We start from the raw sequence: 23,494 nt of genomic DNA, 5'->3' as shown, positions 1-23,494 counted from the left end.
TGTATGTGGCATGTGTGGCAGTAGAGTGGATGAAATGGCAGACCAGCAACTATAAAACATTGCCATAGCTTCACTGAGGGTCACTGTTTCAGGGGACCCTTGGTCAATTTGTCCTTCATGGGCAACCAAATCCCAGACACTTAGGATGCAATAATTTTCTTCTCTCTTGAAAAGAAGATGAAAATTTGTGGCTGTTAACCATGATATCTGAGTAAATCTTATCCTCATTTGGTACACGTTTCAAATAAAGATAAATTTCACATTATAGGAATCAGCAGGACATCACTGATCCAAAGTAATTTGTCTGAAATATATGCCAGGTCACTGTTTATTGCCTGCAGTAAAAGGCAAAGAGAGACCTGCCTAATAAACCCATCTCAAATGAGATAATGGAGTTATGATGAACATTTCAGGCCAAAAAAGAACCTAAAAGAGGCTTAGAACTCCATGCCCCTTTAAAGAACAAGACAAAAGAGTCTGATTGTAGGCAAGAGTCTGGATTTGCCCCCAAAATGTTGGGATATGTAGTTCCTCTTGAACATAAAAAAAATTGTCACAAGCAGAGGGCTAAAAGTGCACAAGATTTGCATTGCAGCCAGAATGATGGTGTCTGTGTATTTTGTAATATTGTTTTGAATGGAGAAAAATGAAGGGACAGTAGGGTAACCTTTGAGTGATCTTTAAGTAGGTATAAAATTAGGCCTAGCTAGAGGTTAGCAACTCTACTTTCATCAAACGCCTTAAGGAATCAGACTTAGCAGTTGCCAAAATATTGAGCTCAAAGTTTCTGGTTTCATGAAATCATTTTTTAAAAATTTTACTGTTGTTCTATTACACTTGTCCCAATTTTTCTCTCATAGTTCTCCATTGTCCCATCCCCACTTCCACAGTCAATCCCTACCCTGTGGTCCATATCCATTGGTCTTTTATACATGTTCCTTGACGAGATGTTTCCCCTTCTTTCCCCACTTCTCTCCCTACCTCTCCCTTCTGGTCACTGTCAGTGTGTTCCTGTTTCCATGCCTCTGATTCTATTTTGTTCATTTGTTTTTCTTGTTCATTAGGTTCCTATTATAGGTGAGACCATATAGTGTTTGTCTTTTCCCCACTTGGCTATATCACTTAGCGCAACACCCTCCAGTTCCATCCATGCTGTTGCAAAAGGTTCCTTCTTTCTTTCTGCTGTATATTATTCCATTGTGTATAAGTACACAGTTTTTTGATCCACTCGTTTACTGATAGGCACTTAGGCTGTATCCAGCACTTGGCTATTGTAAATAGTACTGCTATAAACATAGGGGTGCATAGGTTCTTTTTCATTGTTGTTTCAGGTAGGCTATAATCCCAGTAGTGGAATTGCTGGACCAAAAGGCAGTTCCATCTTTAGTTTTTGAGGAAATTCCATACTGTTTTCCACAGTGGCTGCACCAACTTGCATTCCCAGCAACAGTGCACGAATGTTCCCTTTCCTCCACATACACACCAGTACTTGTTTGTTGATTTAATGATGGCCATTTTGACCAGTTTGAGGTAATATCTCATTGTGGTTTTAATTTGAATCTCTCTGATGGCTAGTGATGTTGAGCATCCTTTCATAAGTCTATATACCCTACGTTTGTCCTTCTTAGAGAGGTGTCTGTTCAGGTCCTTTGCCCATTTTTAATTTGCCTTCCGCATGTTGAGCCATATAAGTTCTTTATATATTTTGGAGATCAAACCCTTATCCAAAATGTCACTGGCAAATATGTTTTCCCATATGGTTTGGTTCTCTTTTCATTTTGATGATGTGTTCTTTAGCCAAGCAGAAACTTTTTAGTTTGATGCAGTCTCATTTGTTTAATCTTTCCTTTATTTCCTTTGCCATAGGAAATATATTGGTGAAAATATTGCTACAAGGGGTATCTGGAATTTTACTCCCTATGTTTTCCTCTAGGACTTTAATGGTGTCCTGGCTTACATTTAAGTCTTTATCCATCTTGAGTCTATTGTGGTGTATGGTATAAGCTGATGTTCTAGTTTCATTCTTTTTCATGTACCAGTCTAGTTCTCCTAACACCATTTATTGAAGAGGCTATTTTTACTCCATTTTATGCTCATGCTCCCTTTGCCAAATATTAATTAGCCATAGAGATCTGGGTTTATTTCTGGGCTCTCTATTCTCTTCCATTGATCTATATGTCCGTTCTTATGCCAGTACCAGACTGTTTTGACTACAGCAGCCTTGTAATATAATTTGATATCAGGTATTGTGATCCTTCCAACTTTGCTCTTTTTTTCTCAAGATTGCTGAGGCTATTCAGGGTTGTTTTTGGTTCTATATAAATTTTTGAAATATTTGTTCTAGGTCTGTGAAATATGTCATTGGTATTTTAATAGAAATTGCATTGAATCTATAGATTGCTTTGGGTACTATGGACATTGTAATTATGTTAATTCTTCCAATCCATGAACACCATATATACTTCCATTCATTTGTATCTTCCTTAGTTTCTTTTTCCAGTGTTCTGTAGTTTTCCAAATACAGGTCTTTTACCTCCTTGGTTAACTTTATTCCTACATACTTTACTTTTCTTGTTGCTATAGTAAACGCGATTGTCTCCCTAAGTTTTTCTTTCTGATTTTCATTGTTGGTGTACATAAGTGCCTTTGATATCTGAATATTGACTTTGTATTTTGCTATTGTGCAAATTCACTCACTAGCTTGAGTAGTTTTTTGGTGGAACCTATAGGGTTTTCTATGTACACTATCATGTCATCTGCAAATAATGACAGTTTTACTTCCTTCTTTCCAGTTTGGATGCTTTTTTTCTTTTTCTTGTCTAATTGCTATGGCTAGAACTGCCAATACTATCTTGATTTAAAGTGGTGAAAGCAGACACCCTTGTTTGTTTCTGATATTAAAGGGAAAACTTTTAGTTTTCCCCAGTTGAGTATGATGGTGGCTGTCAGTTTTTCATATGTGACCTTTATTATGATGAGGTATGCTCCCTCTATTCCTGCTTTGCTGAGTGTCTTTATCATGAATGGGTACTGTACTTTACTGAATGCTTTTTCAGCATCCATTGATATGATTATGTGGTTCTGCCTTTCATTTTGTTTATGTGGTGTATGTTTATTGATTTGTGACTATTGAACCATCCTTGCATTCCTGGGACGAATCCCACTTGATCATGGTATATGATCTTTTTAATGTATTGTTAGATCCGGATTGCCAATATTTCGTTTAGTATTTTAGCTTCTATGTTCATCAGCAATATCGGCCTCTAGTTTCCTGTCTTTGTTGTGTCTTTACCTGGTTTTTGATTGAGGACAATACTGGCTTCATAACAAGAGTTTGGGAGTCTTCCCTCTTCCTGAATTTTTCTGGAATAGTTTGAAGAGTATAGGAGTTACCTCTTCCCTAAATGTTTGGTAAAATTCACCTGATAAGCCATCCAGTCAGGGCTTTTGTGTGCAGGGAGTTTTTAGATTACTGCTTCAATTTCACTAGTTTTTATCAGTCTACTCAGGCTTTCTGCTTCTTCTTTATTTAGTCTTGGAAGATATATGTTTCTAGAAATTTGTCCATTTCACCCAGGTTGTCAAATTTCTTGGCATATAGTTGTTCATAGTAATTTCTTATGATCCTTTGTATTTCTGTGGTATTGGTTATAATTTCTCCTCTTTCATTTCTGATTTTATTTATTTGGTCCTCTCCTGTTTTTTCTTAATAAGTCTGGTTAAAGGCTTCTAGACTTTGTTTATCTTTTCAAAGAACCAGCATTTGGATGTATTGAGCCTTTGAATTGTTCTTTTCACCTCTATGTCATCTAATTCTGCTCTGATTTTGATTATTTCCTTCTTTCTACTCATTCTGGGCTTTGTTGTTGTTCCTCTAGTTCTTGGAGACATAGAATTAGGTTGTTTATTTGAGATTTTTCTCTTCTAGTTAGGCCTATATTGCTATGAACTTCCCTCTCAGGGTTGCCATAGTGTGTCCCATAGTTTTTGGGCTGTTGTATGTTCATTTTCATTTGTTTCCAGAAACTTTTTGATTTCTTCCTTGATCTCATTGTTAACCCATTCATTATTTAATAGCTTATTGTCCAGTATCCATGTATTTGAACATTATTTTTTCTTGAGGTTGGTTTCTAGTTTCAAGCCATTGTGATCCGAGAAGAGGCTTGACATAATGTGAATTTTCTTGAATTTGTTGAGGCTTGTTTTGTGTCCTACCATGTGGTCTATCTTTGAAAATGTTCCATGTGCATTTGAAAAGAATGTATATTTTGCTTTCTTGGGGTGAAAGTTTATACGTATTTAATCAATTAAATCCATTTGATCTAGAGTGTTGTTCAATGCCACAATATCCTTGTTGATTCTTTGCTTGGAAAATCTATCCATTGTTGACAATGGGGTATTAAAATCCACTACAATGAGTGTGTTGCTCTTGATATGTTTCTCTTTTTAAAAAACAAGTTTTATTGATTATGGTATTACAGTTGTCCCATGTTTTTTATCCCCTTTATTCCCCTCCGCCCTGCATCCTCCCTCCTACCAGCATCACTTCCACCTAAGTTCATGTCCACAGGTCTTACATATAAGTCCTTTGGCTTCTCCATTTCCTATGCTATTCTTAACCTTGCCCTGTCTATTTTGTACGTACCAATTGTACTTCTTATTCCCTGTACATTTTTCCCTATTCTTCCCTCCTCCCTCCCCTATGATCTCCATTTCTGTGGTTCTTTTCCTGTTCTACTTGTTTGCTTAGTTTGTTTATGTTTTTGTTTTTTTTTAGGTTCAGTTGTTGATAGTTGTAAGTTTGTTGTCATTTTACTGTTCATAGTTTTTGATCTTCTTCTTTTTCTTAGATAAGTCCCTTTAACATTTCATATAATTAGGGCTTGGTGATGATGAACTCCTTTAACTTTACCTTATCTGGGAAGCACTTTATCTGTCCTTCCATTCTAAAGGGTAGCTTTGCTGGATAGAGTAGGTCTTTGGATGTAGGTCTTTGCCTTTCATGACTTTGAATACTTCTACTAGCCCCTTCTTGCCTCAAGGTTTCTTTTGAGAAATCAACTGAGACTCTTATGGGAACTCCTTTGTAAGTAACTGTCTCCTTTTCTCTTGTTGCTTTTAAGATTCTCTCCTTATCTTTAATCTTGATTAATGTAATTATGATGTGCCTTGGTGTGTGCTTCCTGGGGTCCAACTTCTTTGAGACTCTCCGAGCTTTCTGGATCTCCTGGAAGCCTATTTACTTGGCCAGATTGGGGGAGTTCTCCTTCATTATTTTTTCAAATAAGTTTCAGTTTCTTGCTCTTCCTCTTCTCCTTCTGGCACCCCTATGATTCAGTTGTTGGAATGTTTAAAGTTGTCCCAGAGATTCCTAAGCCTCTTCTCATTTTTTTTTTTTTTGAATTCTTGTTTCTTCATTCTGTTCTGGTTGAATGTTTATCTCTTCCTTCTGCTCCAAATCATTGATTTGAGTCACAGCTTCCTTCCCTTTACTGTTGGTTCTCTGTATATCTTTGTTTATTTCACTTTTCATAGCCTTCACTTTTTCCTCCATTTTGCAACGATACTCAGCCATTTTTGTTAGCATCCTGATTACCAGTGTTTTGAACTCTGCATCTGATAGGTTGGCTATCTGTTCATCACTTAGTTCTATTTTCTGAGCTTTGATTTGTTCTTTCATTTAGTCCATGTTTCCCTATCTTGGCGTGCCTGTGACATTGGAAAGGGCAGAGGCTTCAGTATTTGCCAGGGTGGGGAAACCCAGGTTGCTGCACTGTGACACTGTCTGTGGGGGACGGGTCCAAGAGAGAACGATGCTACTTGTTCAGCTCTCAGCTGGCTTTCAGTCACATCCCCTGCTACCCACAAGCAAATTGGGTCCTTCTGGTGCTGATTCCCGGAGGGTGGATCTGTGTACATTCTAGGACCCTGTGGGTCTCTCCAACGAACTCTTCTTGTGAGGCTGGGAGCTTGTCTCACTGTTGCATGCCTCACAGGTTTTTACAGCCAGAAGTTTTGAGGCATTTTTTTCTCTCACACTGGAACCCTGGGTTGTGCAGTCCATCTTGCTCCCCAGCTTTTCCTCCTGGTTTATCCACATGCTGATGTGGGACCACATCATCCACCAGCTGCCACCTTGCCATACATCCTCTCCACCCTGGCTGCCTGTCTCCACCCCTCCTACCAGTCTGGATGAATGTTTCTTCTTTAACTCCTTGGTTGTCCAGCTTCCATACAGTTCAATTTTCTGGCAGTTCTGGTTATTTTTTGTCTTTTAAAATTTGTTGTTTTTCCTTTTCTTGGTTGTGTGAGGAGGCAAAGTGTATCTTCCTACACCTCCATCTTGGCCAGAAGTCCTTGATCTCTCTTTTGAAGTCCTCCAAGATTTTCCTTATATATTTAGGTGCTCCTATTTTCGGTGCATGTATGTTTACAAGGGTTATATTTTCTTGATGGATCATTCACTTAGGTACTATGAAGTGTATTTTTTTTTTGTTTCTTTCTATGGCCTTTGTTTTGAAGTCTATTTTATCTGATATAAGTATTGCTACCCCAGCTTTTTTTCATGTCCATTTGCTTGGAAATCTTTTCCATCCTTTCACTTTCAGTCTGTGTAGATCTTTTGTTCTGAGGTGGGTCTCTTATAGACAGCATATATGCAGGTCATGTTTTATTATCCATTCAGCTATCCTATGTCTTTTGATTGGAACACTTAATCCATTTACATTTAGGGTTATTATTCATAGGTACTTATTAATTGCCATTTTTTCCCTTTGTACCTGTGTTCCTCTCTCTCTCTCTGTCTTCACCTTTTTAGAGCAGTACCTTTAGCATCTCTTGCAATGCTGGTTTCATGGTGGTGTATTCTTTTAGCCTTTTTTCTGTCTGAAAAACCCTGCATTTCACCTTTCACTTTCAGTGAGAGCCTTTCTGGATAGAGTAGTCTTGGTTGCAGTCCTTTGCTTTCCATTACTGAGAATATTTCTTGCCATTCCCTTCTGGCTTATAGTGTTTCTGTTGAGAAATCAGCTTATATCCTTATCGGAGCTCCCTTGTATGTTACTAGCTGTTTCTTCCTTGCTACCTTTAAGATTCTCTCTGTCTTTAAATTTTGCCATTTTAATTATCATGTATCTTGGAGCAGACCTCTTTACATTCATCTTGATTGGGACCCTCTGTGCTTCCTCAGCTTGTGTGACTCTTTCTCTCATCAAGTTAAGGAACTTTTCTGTCTTCAGTGTTTCAAACAGGTTTTCTATCCCTTGCTCCTTTTCTTCTCCTTCTGGTATCCCTATTACATGGATATTATTATGTTTCATATTGTCCTGCAGCTCCTTTAAACTCCCTTTGTTCTTTTTGGGTCTTTTTTCACGTTTTTTCTCCATATGGGAGTTTCACAAAATCATTTAAATGTAGACGCAAAGCCTGGGTTAATAGTATCCTATGTATGAAAGTGAGAACTGTTATTTTATTTGGCATTGTGTATTTCTTTAATTCAGAATGTTATTTCCACTAAAGTACCAAGATCATATATATGAAATGCTTCTTTTTGGTTTCTTTAAGTCCAAGTATGTAACTGTTAACAAGACATTTTAGATACTATTGTTATCTTCCTTACTACTTAGATGAGTGCGAGAGGATGCATGTAAGTACATAATGAAGCCCTTGATCTGAAGTAATCTTTATAAGTGAGCTTAAAGCTATTCTAAAGTTAACAAGATTGAAAAAGAAGTAACTTCAATACTTTGGGGAACAAACTTCATTTCTAGGAATTTAGCATGTTTAGGTTTAAAGGGAATCCCAGGGAGGAATGAGGTGGAACATTCTGCATGATGAGGTGTTAAAGGCACACCCAAATGTTAATTTGCTATATTTCTATTTCAAGCTTTGCCATGTGTCTTCTATTAGTATAAATGTCTTTAAATAATTTATTTTTATTTTGACAGTGCAGTGGCTGATGGCTCTTCTATTCTTGTTTATTATCTGTTTTCAGTGTTCTTACAATGTGATACTTTATATTAGGTTACCAAAAAGTGATAAATATGAGATATATTTGTTGTCACATCATAAATGTATTGCTCTAGAATTAAAAAATAAGCTTTCCATGCAGAAAAATTTGAGATACTCCATTCAAATTTTGAAATAAGATATTCAGTCAGTTAGTGATGATTGAGCTCTCATTCATTAGTTCATACTATATGAGTGCTTGAGAAATACATCTCTAAGCATCTTTGGATCATTTTCTCCTCTTTTTCTTCTTTCCAACTCAGCTCATCATCTAAACCACCTAAGGTAAGTTCTTTCCTATTCTTATATAAAAGTGATGAATAAATATTTGGGTCCTTGTGATATAGGGCATAATATTTGGGTACCTGACCTGCTTACAGTCCCTTTCTGAGCAAACAGACCAGAAGCAGTACTGAAGCATAGGTGGCCACACTTAGGCTTACAGGGTCAAAATACAAAACTACAGTTGATTAGACCCAAAGGTAGCAAATGACCTGGCAAGCATATGAATAAGCCCACCATGAGAGCTTTGGCTAAGAGTGCCGCCATCATATCCAATAACTGGCCAATACCAACAGAGACTTCTTTGGAGAGTCTGAATGAAACACCTGCTATGAAAGGGTTTTCATTGTTATTGACAGACAGGAACAGTAACAATAAAGAAAGTAACTGAGTGGCAGAGCACTATAACTGGTAGCAACGGAAATCTACTATTGTTGGTTAGGGTAAATGGAGTTGGTCTGGCTCCCTCACCCGGATGTCTGGGGAACTCAAATAAGTAGTGTTCTCATAGCCTTGGATCGAGGTCCAGAACTGTATTCCCATAACATGGAGTGGGTCCGCATACGCAGAATCATGTTGCATTATACAATATTTTGGTTCTCTGCTGGCTTTGTGTGTATTCAGTATATGAGGGGCTTGAGGGCTTCCCACGGGGGGACATGTGGCTTGTGGCAGCGTGGATAGCCCCATCCATGAGTAAAGGCCTATCTGGCATTCCTACAGCTCCACACATATTCCTCTGTCTGCCTGAATCTCAAGTGAACCTGCCCAGCCTTGAAAGACTTCAAGACAATTGGTGCCATTGGCAGGATTCATTGCAGTACACTATGAATATGAAAGAGCCTCCGGGACCCCAGAGGGGAGCTTGGATGGGTGGCGAGTCACCAGGATGTGGTACTTCGTGGTGAGCCTCCTGGCATCATGGGCCTCACTCTGGTAGTGGCCCGGTGTCACTGGCACACCCAATACTATAGAAAAGATCCTACAGGTGGTTGTGGAGACCCTGGAGAGACCCTGTGCCCATGCTGGCACTGGGGCCCTGGGCTGGGTGTTTTTTTCAGCTTTGCAACCTGAAACTGAGACCGTGCTTCACGGTGCAGCGAAACTACAGGAACTCCAAGGATAAGAAGCCCTGGAAGCCAGCATTGGTGTCCTAAAAGAAGAGCTGCAAGAGGCAGAACGGCGACAATCCCCTTCCCCAGCCATAGCAGGCGACTCAGAGTCGGAAGAGGAGGAGCATGGAGAAGCAGAACTGTGTTCCCGGAAGGCCTGCCCCGTGGTGTTGCAGAAAATGAAACCCCAGCAGCCTATGATGCCGGGGGGAAATCTGGCCCTGCCCAGATCGTGGAACATACTACCTATCGTTCCTATACTCTGGCTGAGCTGGTCAATCTCACTTACCAGTTTCTCCAGCGACCTGGGGAGCCCTTAGCAATGTGGCTATGCCTCCTGTGGGATTTAGGGGTGGACAGCATCATGTGTACTGATACTGAGATGGAAAGGTTCGCTTCCATCACGACTCACCCCTCTCTGCGCCCAGGGTTGGCTGCAGAATAGCTGGAGGCATGGGTGGGGTCTGGGCTTGCACTTGTTATAGAACTGGATCATGGTAGCTGTCCATAGGGTCTGGGCGGATGCGGGAGACATGCCAGACACTGTGAGCACGTGGCAGTCCTCTCGGACTTAGTGCAAATCTCGCGGGAGTTGGGGATGCACCAGGCTGTGTCTGATCCCAGTAACCAGGGCCCTGATGATGAATGTTTTACAGTTGGAACGTGGGATTTGGTGCTGCAGCACACCCTCTCCACCTCTTTTGGATGTCTCATGGCCATTTTAAAGCCATATGTCAGCAAGCGCAGAATGATGTTACCACGATGGTGGCTAGCCTCAGAGAGGCGGAGTTTTGCTGCCAGCAAAACAAAACAAAACAAAACAAAACAAAACACAACACAACAAAAAAATGGTTAGGACAGTAACTCAGAGTTCCTCTGTTTCTCAAACAACACCCCCGTGCAGGTGATCAGAACACAGATGTGGTCAGATCTTTTATGAGCTGGAGTAGATTGAACTAAGATTGACAGGAAGTCAAACGCTTACCTGTTAGAGCTCTGGAAACAGCTGCAAGCTGATCAACTCTTCCTGTGGCCCCAGAAGAAGAAAGTAGTGTGGAAGAAGCCCAGGGATGTGAACCCAGAGGCCCGTCCAGTCCGGCTGGAAGATCACCTGGCCTCGCCAGCCTCCTGAGAGGAGGGAGGAGATATCCTTTGGATATTTGAATAAGGGGCAGGCCAAGGAACCTGTCTACAGGAGACCAGAGGCAGGGACCAGAGGTCAGATGTCAAACGTGCTATTCATTGGTCCCCTGCAAATATCCAGTGTATTTTGGCTCTGTGGATACAGGAGCCAAATGTACAAATGTACCCTGTTACATGAAAACCCTGAGAAGTTCCCAGGGCCTGCGGTCTCTATTGATGGGTATGGGGGACATAGTGTAAGGGTGAAGGCTGTACAACTCTCTCTGGGTATCAGGCATTTGCACCACCCCCCTCCCCCGTGAATATACTGTTTATATATCACCCATTCATGAGCATATCTGGGCATTGATGTGCTTCAAGGACTGTGGCTACACACAACTGCAGGAGAGTTTCTCCGAAGGGTGAGAGTAGTAAAAGCCGTTCTGCAGGGACATGCTAATCACCCCTCTGCCCCCTGTGCCGTTGCCATCCCCACGATGGGTAATGGTGGTGAAACAATACTGGTTGCCTGGGGCACATGAGGAAATTAGTGCAACCATAGGAGACCTGGAAAAGGTGGGGATAATTAGGGCCACTAACAGTTCCTTCAACACCCCCGTGAGGCCTGTGTGGAAGCCGGATGTCACATGGAGAATGACAGTAGATTACCGGGAGCTGAACAAGGTCATTCCCCCAATACATGCCGCGGTCCCCTCTGCGATGGAGTTAATGGACTGTTTAACTGATGACTGGGAACTTACCACTTTGTAGCTGATCTAGAAAATGCCTTTTTCTCCATCAATATTGCTCTGGAGAGTCAAGATCAGTTTACCTTTACATGGGAGGGCTGACAGTGGACTTTTACAGGGCTCCTTCAAGGGTACTTGCACAGCCCTACTATCTGTCATGGGCTTGTGGCAGAGGATCTGGTTAAGTGGCCAAGGCCTGCAGAAGTGGTCCTGTTCCATTATATTGATGATATTCTGTTAATCAGTGATTCTCTTGCAGAATTAGAGAAGGAAGTGCCACAAGGGCTGTCCCACATGAAGTCATGTGGCTGGTCAGTCAACGAAGCCAAGCTGCAAGGGCCTGAATTGTCTTTCAAATTCCTGAGGGTTGCCTGGTCCAGTAAAACAAAAGCCATCCCTCACATGGTAATAGATAAAACTCAGGCATACCCAACCCCTACCACTGTGAAACCAGACATTTTGGGGCCTGTTGGGGATACTGGAGAGCCTTTGTGCCTCATCTGGCACAGGTCATTCTTCCCTTATATGCTTTGGTGAAAACGGGAGCTAACTGGGACTGGACCCCAACCTTGGAACAAACGTTCTAAGGGGCGAAGCACAGCATTAAGCATGCCCAGGCCTTGTAAGCTCTGGACCTTGCTAGATCCTGTGAGCTAAATGTGCATATGAAACAAGAAGGCTTTGGATGGGGTCTGTAGCAGCAATCAGAATGGCCATATCAACTCTTAGGTTTCTGGTCCCAATTATGGAAGGGAGCAGGGGTACTGTACTCCTTAACTGAAAAGCAGCTGGCTGCAGTCTATGCTGCCCTGTTAGCCACAGAGGCTGTAACAGGAACTGTCCCCATGACAGTAAAGACCACGTATCCCATTGCAGGGTGGATCTGACACTGGATGGCCAAGCCTCGCAGGGGACAGCTCAGATGCCCACATTGGCTAGGTGGGGGCTTATCTGCAACAAAGGAGTACACTGTCAACCAGCCCCTTATGTCAGAACTGCAAGAAGTGCTAGGCCCTGTTGCTTATGTAGATGAAAAATCTCCTGCTCCTGTCCCTATAGAAGGAGCTACCTCCTTCCAGGAAGAGCAGGCACCTATTCCCTCAGATGCTTGGTATACTGATGAGCCCAGCAGAGGTCAGCCTGCCATATGGACAGCTGTGGCAATTCAGCCAGAGACAGACACAATCTGGTTTGACACTGAAGAGGGTCAGATAGCCAGTGGCTTGTGGCTGCCAGTGAAGCACCACCCCTGACTTTTTGCACAGATAGTTGGGCAGTGTAATAGGGGCTAACATTATGGATTTCCTGGCATACAAATGACTGGATGGTGATGCATAGGCCATTGTGGGGGAAGGCTTTGTGGCAAGACCTATGGGAATTAGGCCACCAGAAACAAATCACTGTATATCATGTGACTGGGCATGCCCCTCTTGCTTTCTCTGGGAATGATGAGGTTGACACTCTAGCCAAGGTGTGATGGCTGGAAATGGTGCCTACCAGCCCATTGAGAAGGGAAGAAGCCCAATGGCTATACGATCACTTCTTACATGCTGGACAGGAGACCATGAGGTCCACTATAAAAACTTGGGGTTATCTGTCACCTTAGGAGAGGTACAAGAAGCTTGTGAGACCTGTGTTGTTTTCTCATGAGAGCATTCCCAGAGGCCTACTGGGCACTACTAGGCAGGTGGTGAGGGGACAGGTACCTCTGACCTGGTGGCAGATGGATGTAGTCAGGCCCCTACCTAGTTCAGAGGGGTATAAGTTGCAATTGCATGTGTGGACATGGCTACTGGACTTTTCGCTGCTCACCCTGCAGAGCACCCAGATCAAGAGAGTGGTAATCACTGCCCTGGAGTGGTTATGCACTTCCTATGGGCAACCCTTGGTCATTGAAAGTTATTAGGGGATGCATTTTACTGAAACCTTGGTGCAGCAATGGACTCGAGACTTGCAGATTGACTGGAAGTTCCATGTGGTCTATCACCCCCAAGCTGCAGAAATGATTGAATGGTACAATGGTCTCTTAAAACAAGGCTGGCGAGCTCCAGCTAACACCCCCATGCTGAGGGGTTGGATGAAAAGCCTATGGACTGTCCTCTGGGTTCTGAATGAGAAGAGTCAGTGGGGGGCCCAGGCCCAGTGGAAGCCTCACTCCACAGGAGTGCGGCTCCTATCCAGCTGCAGGTACAGACTAAGGACACTTTGCTGAAACTAGGCATGGGAAAACAGGGAAATATTCTCTTGCCTGCTCCTGAGGGCCTGGAGCAAGAGCAAACAGTCACTTGGACATGGCCTTGGGAAATAAAAGCTCCACACATGCATTGGGTGGCTCTTGTTGCCCCGTGGGGACAAGGGGTAGAAAGAAACTTGCGAATAGTGCCCTGGGTGATTGGGACATGGCCCCCAGTCTTAAAGGTGACATATCCAGGGCCAGCAGACCACACGATGCTTCTCCGTGGCACCTTTGAAATTTCCCTATGACCTATTATGAGTTCTCCACTGTTGTTCTTCATAGATGCTGAACATCCTTTTGGGGTACACAAGGTTTGGTAAGTGAACCCAGGAAGGTCCCCTCTGCCAGCCCCTGTCTTATTGGCTGACCAGAAACTTGCTTGTGACCTGAGGGTCTTAATTTGCCTTTATTCATCCTATAACTGCTTTGTCTCTTTGCCCCTAGGGTACAAACTAATACCCTAGTTGACTGGGTACATACCTATGCCTTAGTGGCTAACCAATCAGTATGCTGGGTCTGCACTGAAATCTCACCAAGCACGTCTGCCAGCCTCCCATGGCACATCTTTCCTGCTTCCTTCTGAAATTGGTCTTGGCTACAGCACCAGTGGAACAGTGCACAGACTTTATGGAACACAATCTGGACCAATGTCTACGCTGGGGCAGAGCAAGGGCATGAGTAGCCCTGGCCATTGAGAGGCTACTCCATATGGAATGGCTTGGATGGCTCGTGGCTGAGGCCTTGGAGCTGGCTGGACCAGCTCTCCTCTGCACTGAGAACCTCAAAGGACAAGCCCAGGTGGGCTGGACTCTGACAGGTCTGTGTCAGACTCGGACTTCAGAGCATTTCTTGGAGGTGCAGGATAATGCGTGGGCTGCAGTTTCCTCTGGGGCCCTCTGGGTGTAAGGTCACAGGGGTGGCCTTACCTGTCTGGAAATTGGACTGGCCATTGCACCTGAGGACAGTCCTATTTGTCTGCTCCAGTTAGAAAACTCTTGTAGCCCAGCCAACTACTAGGGAAGTGTTTAAGGCACAACACCGGGTAAAGCATACTCCCTGATGGTATTACCCATTAGCTATTTTTTCTACTCAAGCTGCTTCTATAGTCACTGAGACTGAGACAACTGCTGTGGCTTTGCATACTGCTCATGCATTGAACACAACACATGATTCCTTAAGCCTCTTGAATGAGGAAGTGTGTCAATTGAGAAAGGAAGCCTTGCAAAATCATGTGGCTTTAGAAATGATTACTGCATTCCAAGGTGGTGTATGTGCCCTAGGAGGGGCCAAATGTTGTATGTTCCTAATGACCACTACAATGTTAGCCAAGGTCTACCAGCATTAGCTTCTAAAGCCTGTGCTATTGAACACCTGACAGGTGATCCCCTGCAGAAATAATGGGCATCCCTAACCACTGAATGGTGGTGGGTCCTTGCTGTCTTGGGCAGCAGCACTTGTACTTTGGCTGCCTGTTGCTGTAGTCTATATTGCTGTTGTGGGTGCAGGGCTCTGCCCTCCTTGCCAAGGGACCTTCGTGGAAGACACCCTTGCTTAGATTGTATGGCGAGGGACCCAGAAGGGGTGGATTGTAGGATAAACGGAATCAGTCTGGCTCCCTCACCCAGATGTCTTGGGAACTCAAATAAATAGTGTTCTCATAGCTTTGAATCTGGGTCTGGTAGACTGCATTTCCATAACACTGAGTAGGCCCGCATGCACAGAATCATGCTGCATTATACAATATTTTGGCTCCCTGCTGGCTTTGTGTGTATTCAGTATATGAAGGGTTTGGGGGTTTCCTACTACACGTGGCTTGCGGCAGCTTGGATCACCCCACACATGGATAGTGGCATGTCCAACATTCCTACAGCTCCACGCATATTCTTTCATCTGCCCAAATCTGGAATGGACTTGCCTGGCCTTGAAAGGCTCCAAGACAGTTGGTAAGATGAAGTAAGCAGATTGCTAGAGTTATATTGTCTATATAATGATACCTCAGTTCTCCAATGCCTGGCTGTATGTATGGTTAAGACTTTTCTTCTAATGACCTGCCATCTGTATATTCACAATAGATCCTCCTTAACTGAAATAAAATGAGGATGTTCCTTACAATTCTAAAAAGCCTAGAGCAGTGCTTCTCAAATTTTAACATGCATACATATCCCCTGAGGAGCTTGTTAAAATGCAGATTCAGCAGGTCTGAGATGTTGCCTGAGATTCTGCATTTTATATAAATTTAAATAAAAATGTTCAAATATTTGTAGAAGTCAATTATGAAAAACTAGTTTTGAATTTACAATTTCCATTTACAGTAGAAGTAATCAAAAACTTTGTTATCAAGAGAGTACTTCCTTGGTCAAGAAAGGCGCTGTGAGAGAGATGTGGCATCCATGGCTTGACTTACAGTGATTTTTTTCAGTCATTTAGAAGGTAAACAAGTATTATCTGGAAAACACCAGAAAATTGGTATTATTAAGGCAGGGCTGGAGGAAACCTTTGTCATTTTGGGGATGACGGATCAAACTATGGTGCAGTTTTGCAACCAGATGTAATAATTATTATCCATAAACATGGGCATAGATAGAGGATTTTGAATAATTAAAGCTAATACTCTGCCTTTGCTCAGGAAGGATTTAACACACTCTTGCCTGTCCTCATCTGACATTAATTACACAATGTTTGAAGGTAGGGAACAGCTGCTGCAAAATACACAGCAAAGAATAAGGGGTGGGAATGTGCCTTGTTGTTTGCTGCCAATTGTCAGTCTGCTGAGGAAGAACATCCAGAATCATCCGTCCTTCCCAAAATAGATTGTCTGAACATGTTAGGGACAGCAGTAAGATAGAAAAATTTTTTTCTTAACTATTCATTTTATGAGTATTCAGCATGACTTTTATAGGAAGTTGAATTTTCTATAGCATTGAACTAGTCTATTTCTTAAAACTTAAAAAAAATTTTCTAGTAATAATTTTAAAGCAAGTTATTTCAATAAAGAGATGGGTTTTTCTTAGGTGTCTACATTTATTTAAAAATATTGAAGAGATAACCCATATTTTAATAACGGTAGCTTTTTGCCTAAAGGTAAAAATAGAGTGAGAACCTTTTATGACTTTGTTACAAAGTTCTTTGAAAACTGAACTTGAAAAAAATTTGAAGTTTTTCTACCAATCTTATAAACCAAGAAGAGATACATTAAGTTGGTTCCATAATCCTTTTCCTATTACCATGACTGGATTGGTCTTGTTTTCTTTATATCGACTTTTAACTACTTTATACATTTTAATGTACATTTGATTTATTATAATGTTTCTATTTGCTTGTTTTAATTATATTAATGCATATGCTGTTGTTTTTTGTTCTGGCTATTACCCTTCATGACAGTCATACTGAAAAAAAATAGTCACTTCCCACAGCTGCCTCAAATAAATATATAGCTTTGGATATATTTAAATAAAAAAACGAAAGTAACAATTGTTACTTAATTTCTGATATCTCTATAAAACTATTGAGGGAAATATAAAGTAATGCTAGTACCCTAATAGAGAAGCACTTTTGAAAATTTTAACTTTCAACTTTCTGAGTTGTGAATAACAGCTTCTTTTAAGGTTACATTAATTTAAAAGGAATCAAATAATTATTAAAAGAAATTTTGGCCATGATTAAAATTATCATTTTAAATAACTTATTGAAAATAAAATCTAAGAAAGAGAAATAATATGGAAAAAATTTAAAGTAACTTGTAACAAATAGGAGTCAATTTACCTGGTCAGGCCTCAGTCTCAGAATTTTGGATATGGACTGATTCCAAAGAACTATGCAACCATACTTTGGCACCAAATTCCTGAAACATGTTGTTGTAGTAATTGTCTTCCACTCATTTCCTTGTAACATGGTTTCTAAATATTCTTCTTTGCAATGACTATCCTTCCTGAAGCTAATTCTAGAGGCCTCTTCTTAGTCTGCCTATTGCTTAATCTTTCCATTGTATTTTAGGTGGTAGCCTCATATTTGTTTCACTTTATTTTTAGCATTCTAAATATTACAAAAGTAATATGTATTCTTTGTAGTGAATTAGAACATACAGATTTTAAAAATCAGTTGTGAAAACCAAGGGTAACATTTCAGTGGTATCTTTCCTGGCTTTTAAATACGTTTTCTTCACACATTTTTATTCTTTCAGTTGGGGTCAGAGATAGGCATCATTCTCACCTTAATACTCAGATGCTACTTGCTTTTGCAATTCCTGCTTACAGAGGACATTACCCACTTCTGCGGTGTCCTTCAAATATTTCTTCAAGTCCCTCGAGCTGTCTTTTTGGTACTTACGAACAGTGAGGTATCCACCCCCTCCTGCTGGACATTGGTGCGTTCTGGTGACCACTGACATTGGCTCTCAGAGCCCGTGAGCTACCAGAATAGAACCAATCTCCAAGAGTAGAGGGATGGGGAAAAGACCAGGAAAGTGAATTTTAAAAATCCAAGTTAGTTATGTTTATAGCAGATGAAGTTGACAAACCAAAATTCCTTATTGGAGATAGATTATTACATAATAATAAATGGTTTCATTTCATCAATATTTAAACCTTAGTAGCTTCTACCACATCTCGATACCAAGACGTCCTTATTTTTGCTCACATTTTAAAGTATCTGAAGTCAGAAGGCATTTGTAGTCACAGATAAGTGGCAGGAGCAATGTGATTATCGTTGTTTGAACATTCACATCAAAAGTCACAGAATGGGTGTCAGAAGCATGAAAGTAAATTCTGGAGAAACTAGTAGAGCACTCTTAGTAGTGCTACACAACCAACACTTGACAGTCAAATGGAATACGTATGAGGAATAACTTATATACAATGAAACTCACCTATTTTAAATGCATAGTTTCATGTATAGTTTAGTTATAGTATACTTATTGTATCTTGATTACTGTAGTCTTACAATCAAATATTGTAAGTTCTGCAACATTGCTCTTCTTTTTCAAAATCTTTTTGGCTAGCTTAGTTCCTTTGTCATTCCATATAAATTTTAGAGTCAGCTTGTTAATTTCTACAAAATCCTGCTGGGATGTTTGGAGGGAACTCACATTTTCACAATATAGTCTCCTAATCCACAAACATAGGATATCTTTCCATTTATTAAAAATTCTTTGTATCCTTCATCAGTGTTTTGTAGTTTTCAGCACATAGATTTTGCACATTTTGGTAGATTTACGTGTATACCTAACCACTTCATGTTCTTTTGGTGCTACTATAAATAGTACTGCATTTTAAATTTTAATTTCCAATTGTTCATTGCTAGTCTATAGAACTACAATTACTTTTTGTATATTGACCTTTGTATTTTAAAATTTCGCTAAATTCACTAAATAGTCCCATTGATTTTATTTTTTTGTAGATTCTTTGGAATTTTCCAAATAGGAAATCATGTCATCTATGAAGAGAGACTGTTTTATTTCCTCCTTTCCAAGATCAATTCATTGACTACCTATTGCACAGGATAAAATTTTCAGTTCTTCAGTATGCTTATGAGTAAGAGTGGTGAGAATGGGAATCCCTGTCTTGTTCCTCATATTAGGGGGAAAGCATTTGTTTTTGTTTTTTTAATCATTACATATGTGAGATGTAGGTTTTTTGAGACACTCTTGAAGAAGTTCTCTTCTATTCCCAGTTTGATGAGCATCCAATCCTTTAAAAAAAAAAATCTCCACAAGTGTAGACGTTATTAGTAGTAGGAATTTTAGAGAAATGATTTATTTAGACCTACATACACGTTTACCATTTTATTTGTTTACCATTCTTCTGGCATCTCAAAGACTTCCTCTGGTATTATTTTATTTCTTCCTGAAGTATATCTTTTAGAAGTTCCTTCAGTGTGAGTACATGGATGGTAAATCTTGTAGGTTGTATGTATCTGAAGATATCTTTATTTCATTCTCACTCTTGCAGTATAGTATTAGTGAGTGAGTGAGTGCACAGTTCTACTCTGAAATTATTTTCTTTAATGACTTTCAAGATATAATAAAATCCCTCATTATAAGATTAATTAAGATGAAAATTTTCAATTGTGTAAAGAAAAAGTGGGCTTATTGTGAAAATTAAAGAAACGAGTCTGTCTAGTTGATTGGCCAGCAGTTCCAGTGGTTTGATTCTATAATTAAAATCTTTGCTCATCCTGGTTGTGGTTTGGCACCACTTGGTGGGGGTTGTATGCTTCAAAATAAATGGCAATGGTGCCAATTCTGGATCCCGTTTCACTGGCTACAGTGGCATTTATAGAAATCTATTAATCTGGGACCACTTTAGTCAGTCTAATCAAAGGAAATGGGGCAGAAAAAATACTGGCAATAAAGGACTCGCCCTTTACCTCTGTTTCTTAAGGCAGGGTGCTTACTTTTTCCGCACTCAGCCTTACTCTTTCCTCCATGTCCTCCAATCCATCCACTCAGAAGATAACTTCATCCCATCCAGTGTGAAAATGGGGGCAAGAGGACAGAAGGCAACCAATCATTAATGATTAAGAGGGGGTTAATCATCAGTCATACTTGATCCAAATTCTCATTGTAAGGGCGCTTATTATCCTGAAGTCTCACTCATTATTTTACTGTTGTCTGGCTTCCATTGTCATTCTCAACACACCTGCTTCTAGTCTAATTGTTTCTTTGTAGATTGTCTGTCTTATTTCTCTCTGTCTGCTTTAAAGATCTATTTTTTTGTGTGTGTGTTTCGAATTTTATAACAGGTCTCAGAATAGCTTTTTAAATTTATCCTCCTTGTGCTACTTTGTGCTTCTTGAATCTGTGCATTCATGTCTTTTCAAAATTCTGGAGAATTTTAAGTGATGAACTTTTATAATATTGCTTCTGACTTCTTAATATCTATCCTTGAAATCTGATTATTTTTATGTAAGACCTTTTAACTCTAACTTCTATAATTGTTTCACATTTCTTTCATGTTTTCATTTCATTTTATTTTATTTTTTAAAGGCTTATTTTTCAGTTGGCTGCCTCCTGCATGTGCCCCAACTGGGGATCCAATGGAGCCGGCAACCTGGGCCTGTGCCCTGACCGAGAATCCAACTGACGACCCTTTGGTTATGGGACGACGTTCCAACCAACTGAGCCATGTGGACCAAGGCTCTTTCACATTTCTTATATTGTTATCATTCTCTGTTCATTCTGGATAATTTTCTTAGATAGTTTACAAATGATCTGTGTCTAATCTTCCATTCAACCCATCCACTGTTTCCATTTCAACAAATATATGTTTAATGTCTAAGACCTTCTTCTGATTATTTGGCACTTCTGCTTGTTCATTCCTGACAGTCTCTGTTGCTTGCTCATCCTTATGATTTTCTCCCTTATTTCTTTAAATATTTTCTAAACAGATATTCTATATTTCACAACTAATAAAATTTAAATATCTGATTTTGTTGAGGGTTCTGAATATTATTTCTTTTCATATCTCTCATATGATTATGGATGCTTCCTTGATGCCTGGTCATTTTGGATAATAAACTCACATTTTCTTGATCTTAATCCAGGAATCTGGTGGGTTTAATTCGAGATATTTTTGTCAGAAAAAGATTTGTGTTTGATTCTTCTAGGAGCCCTGGCACTACTAATCTAGAACTACATGGTTTTTGTTTGTTTTTTTTCAGGAAACTTAGTAGCTTAGTGTAAGGATCTCAAGTTCAGCTCCATCATATTACTGTTGACCTAAGCCTTGTTTGCTGAGCACAGTTCTTTTATGGGTATTTTCTCAGGTTAGTCCTTTTGTTCTTAATTGCCTATTTGAAGAATTTTGTTTACTTGAGGGAGCGGAAAGGTAAAGAGCCATATGTCAGGAGGACACAGAAGTTTTTCCTACTTCCTTTAAATTCAGTAATGCATATATATATAATATATATTATAATTTGTGTAATATATTTAACAGATATATTATTTCTGTTCTTTTGCTCTCTTTAATCTTAAATTGCTCTCCTTTCTTTTGTTGCCCAAGGTGGAAACTTAGATTGTTGGTTTTAGATTTTACTTCTTCTCTAACATATGCTCTTAATGCTAAGCACTCTTGTCTAGGCATTGCTTTTACTGCATCCCACAAGGTTTGAAAAGTTGTACTTTCATTTAATTCAAAATGTTTTTAAATTTCTCTTGCGATTTTTTCTATTATTTAGAAGTGTATTTAAACTCCAAATATTTTGGGATTTTTACCAGCTATTTTTCTGTTACTGATTTCCAGTTTAATTCTGCTGTGACCTGAGAACATAGTTTGTATGATCTCTGTTACAGGTTGAGTTATGTCCCTCCAAAATACATGTCAAAGCTGTAAACCGCTACCACCCCTACCTGTGAATATGACCTTATTTGGAAATAGGATCTCTGCATATGTAATGAAGTTAGGATGCGATCAGTAAGGTAGGTCTATAGTGTAAGTACCTGGCAATAAGTGTTTTTATCATAATATAAATGCTCGATATTTAGCTTTTGGTTGCTGGAGCATCCATTTCAAAGACATCCATCTTGAATAAACACATTGCCAGCTGGATGACACAGCTACTAGTTAAACAACTACAAGCTACAACTAAACAACTAGTTAAGGAGCCAGTCCTCCCCCATCCATGAAGTTCTCCTTTTAGAAGACTCTGAATAACCTAGATAACTGACTGTTCTGAGTGACTACAGTTTTTCCTTTCTGTGCCCTAATTCCTGAATTTTAAAATTCATCAATAAAAGGTGAACCCACAAAACCCTAAGAACCCTATCCTTGACCCCAATAAAGGCAGAACCTGATTGTGCTTTGTCTCTCTACCTTGGACCTCTCCCTGTGGCCCTTCGACTTGTCATGCATCTATCCTCCAGGACTTGTGTGTAAGAAACCTTGTCTTATCAGAGTTCCCTGATGGTTGTTGCCGAGGTGAATCTTGCAATAAGTATAGAATCACAAGGTCCAGTCCAGCCACAACACTGGCTCTGGCTGGTGAAATGTCTGGGGTGGGGGAATGGAGGGGAATATTTGTCGGGGCTGGCCCCTAGTAGTAAGAGCCCAGCTGAGTGCCCCTAGTCATTCCTAGCCAATAACATCACTGTCAATAGGCTGAGACTGACATGAAAACAGGGCCCTAAGTCAATTGATTGGAGTCTTTATTAGAAGAAATGTAAAGACAGAGACACACAGGGAGAACACTGTGTTGATTATAGAGACAGAGACTGGAATGATGCAGGCCAAGGAAGGCCAAAGAATGATAGCTACCACCAGAAGCTAGGGAGAGACGAGGTAAGATTCTCCCCTATGGATTTTCAAGGGGAACATGTCCTTGTCAACACCTTGATTTTGGATTTCTAGCCTCCAAAACGGAGACAATATATTTATTTTCTGTTAAGCCACCTAGTTTGTGGTATTTTGTTACAGCAGCCTGAAAAATGAACATAATTTCTGTTCTTCTAAATTTATTAATGTGCACTTTATGGCCTGGAATGCAGTGTATCTTGGTGAATATTCCATGTGACCTTGAGAAAAATGTGTATTTTTGGATGGAATATTTGCTAAATGTCAATTAAATCAAGTTGATAGCACAATTCCGGACAGTTGTATCTTTACTGATTTTCTGTCCACTTGAACAATCAATTACTGAAAGAGGGGCGTGGAAGTCTCCAAAATATATTAGATTTATTTGTATTTTTTGCATTCCTCTTAGGATTTGCTTCATGCATTTTGACACTCATTTGTAGGTGCATACACATTAAGGATTGTTATGTCATCTTGGAGAATAGACCTCTTTATCATTGTGTAATACTCCTTTTTGTCACTGATAATTTTCCTTGCTCTGAAGTCTTTGTTTGAAATTAATATACTCTAGCTTTCTTTTGAATAGCATTAGTATGGTGTACTTTTCTATGTCTCTTGCCTTTTTCATTTTAATAATTTATTTATTTTTAATGTTTAAACAACTTGATTGATATCTTTCACATACCTAAAATTCACCATGTA

This window comes from Pteronotus mesoamericanus, unplaced genomic scaffold (genome assembly GCF_021234165.1).
Source record: "Pteronotus mesoamericanus isolate MK-2021 breed Mesoamerican mustached bat unplaced genomic scaffold, CSHL_Meso_final contig_164, whole genome shotgun sequence".
Classification (NCBI taxonomy): domain Eukaryota; kingdom Metazoa; phylum Chordata; class Mammalia; order Chiroptera; family Mormoopidae; genus Pteronotus; species Pteronotus mesoamericanus.
Note: the sequence above shows the minus strand (reverse complement) of the source record.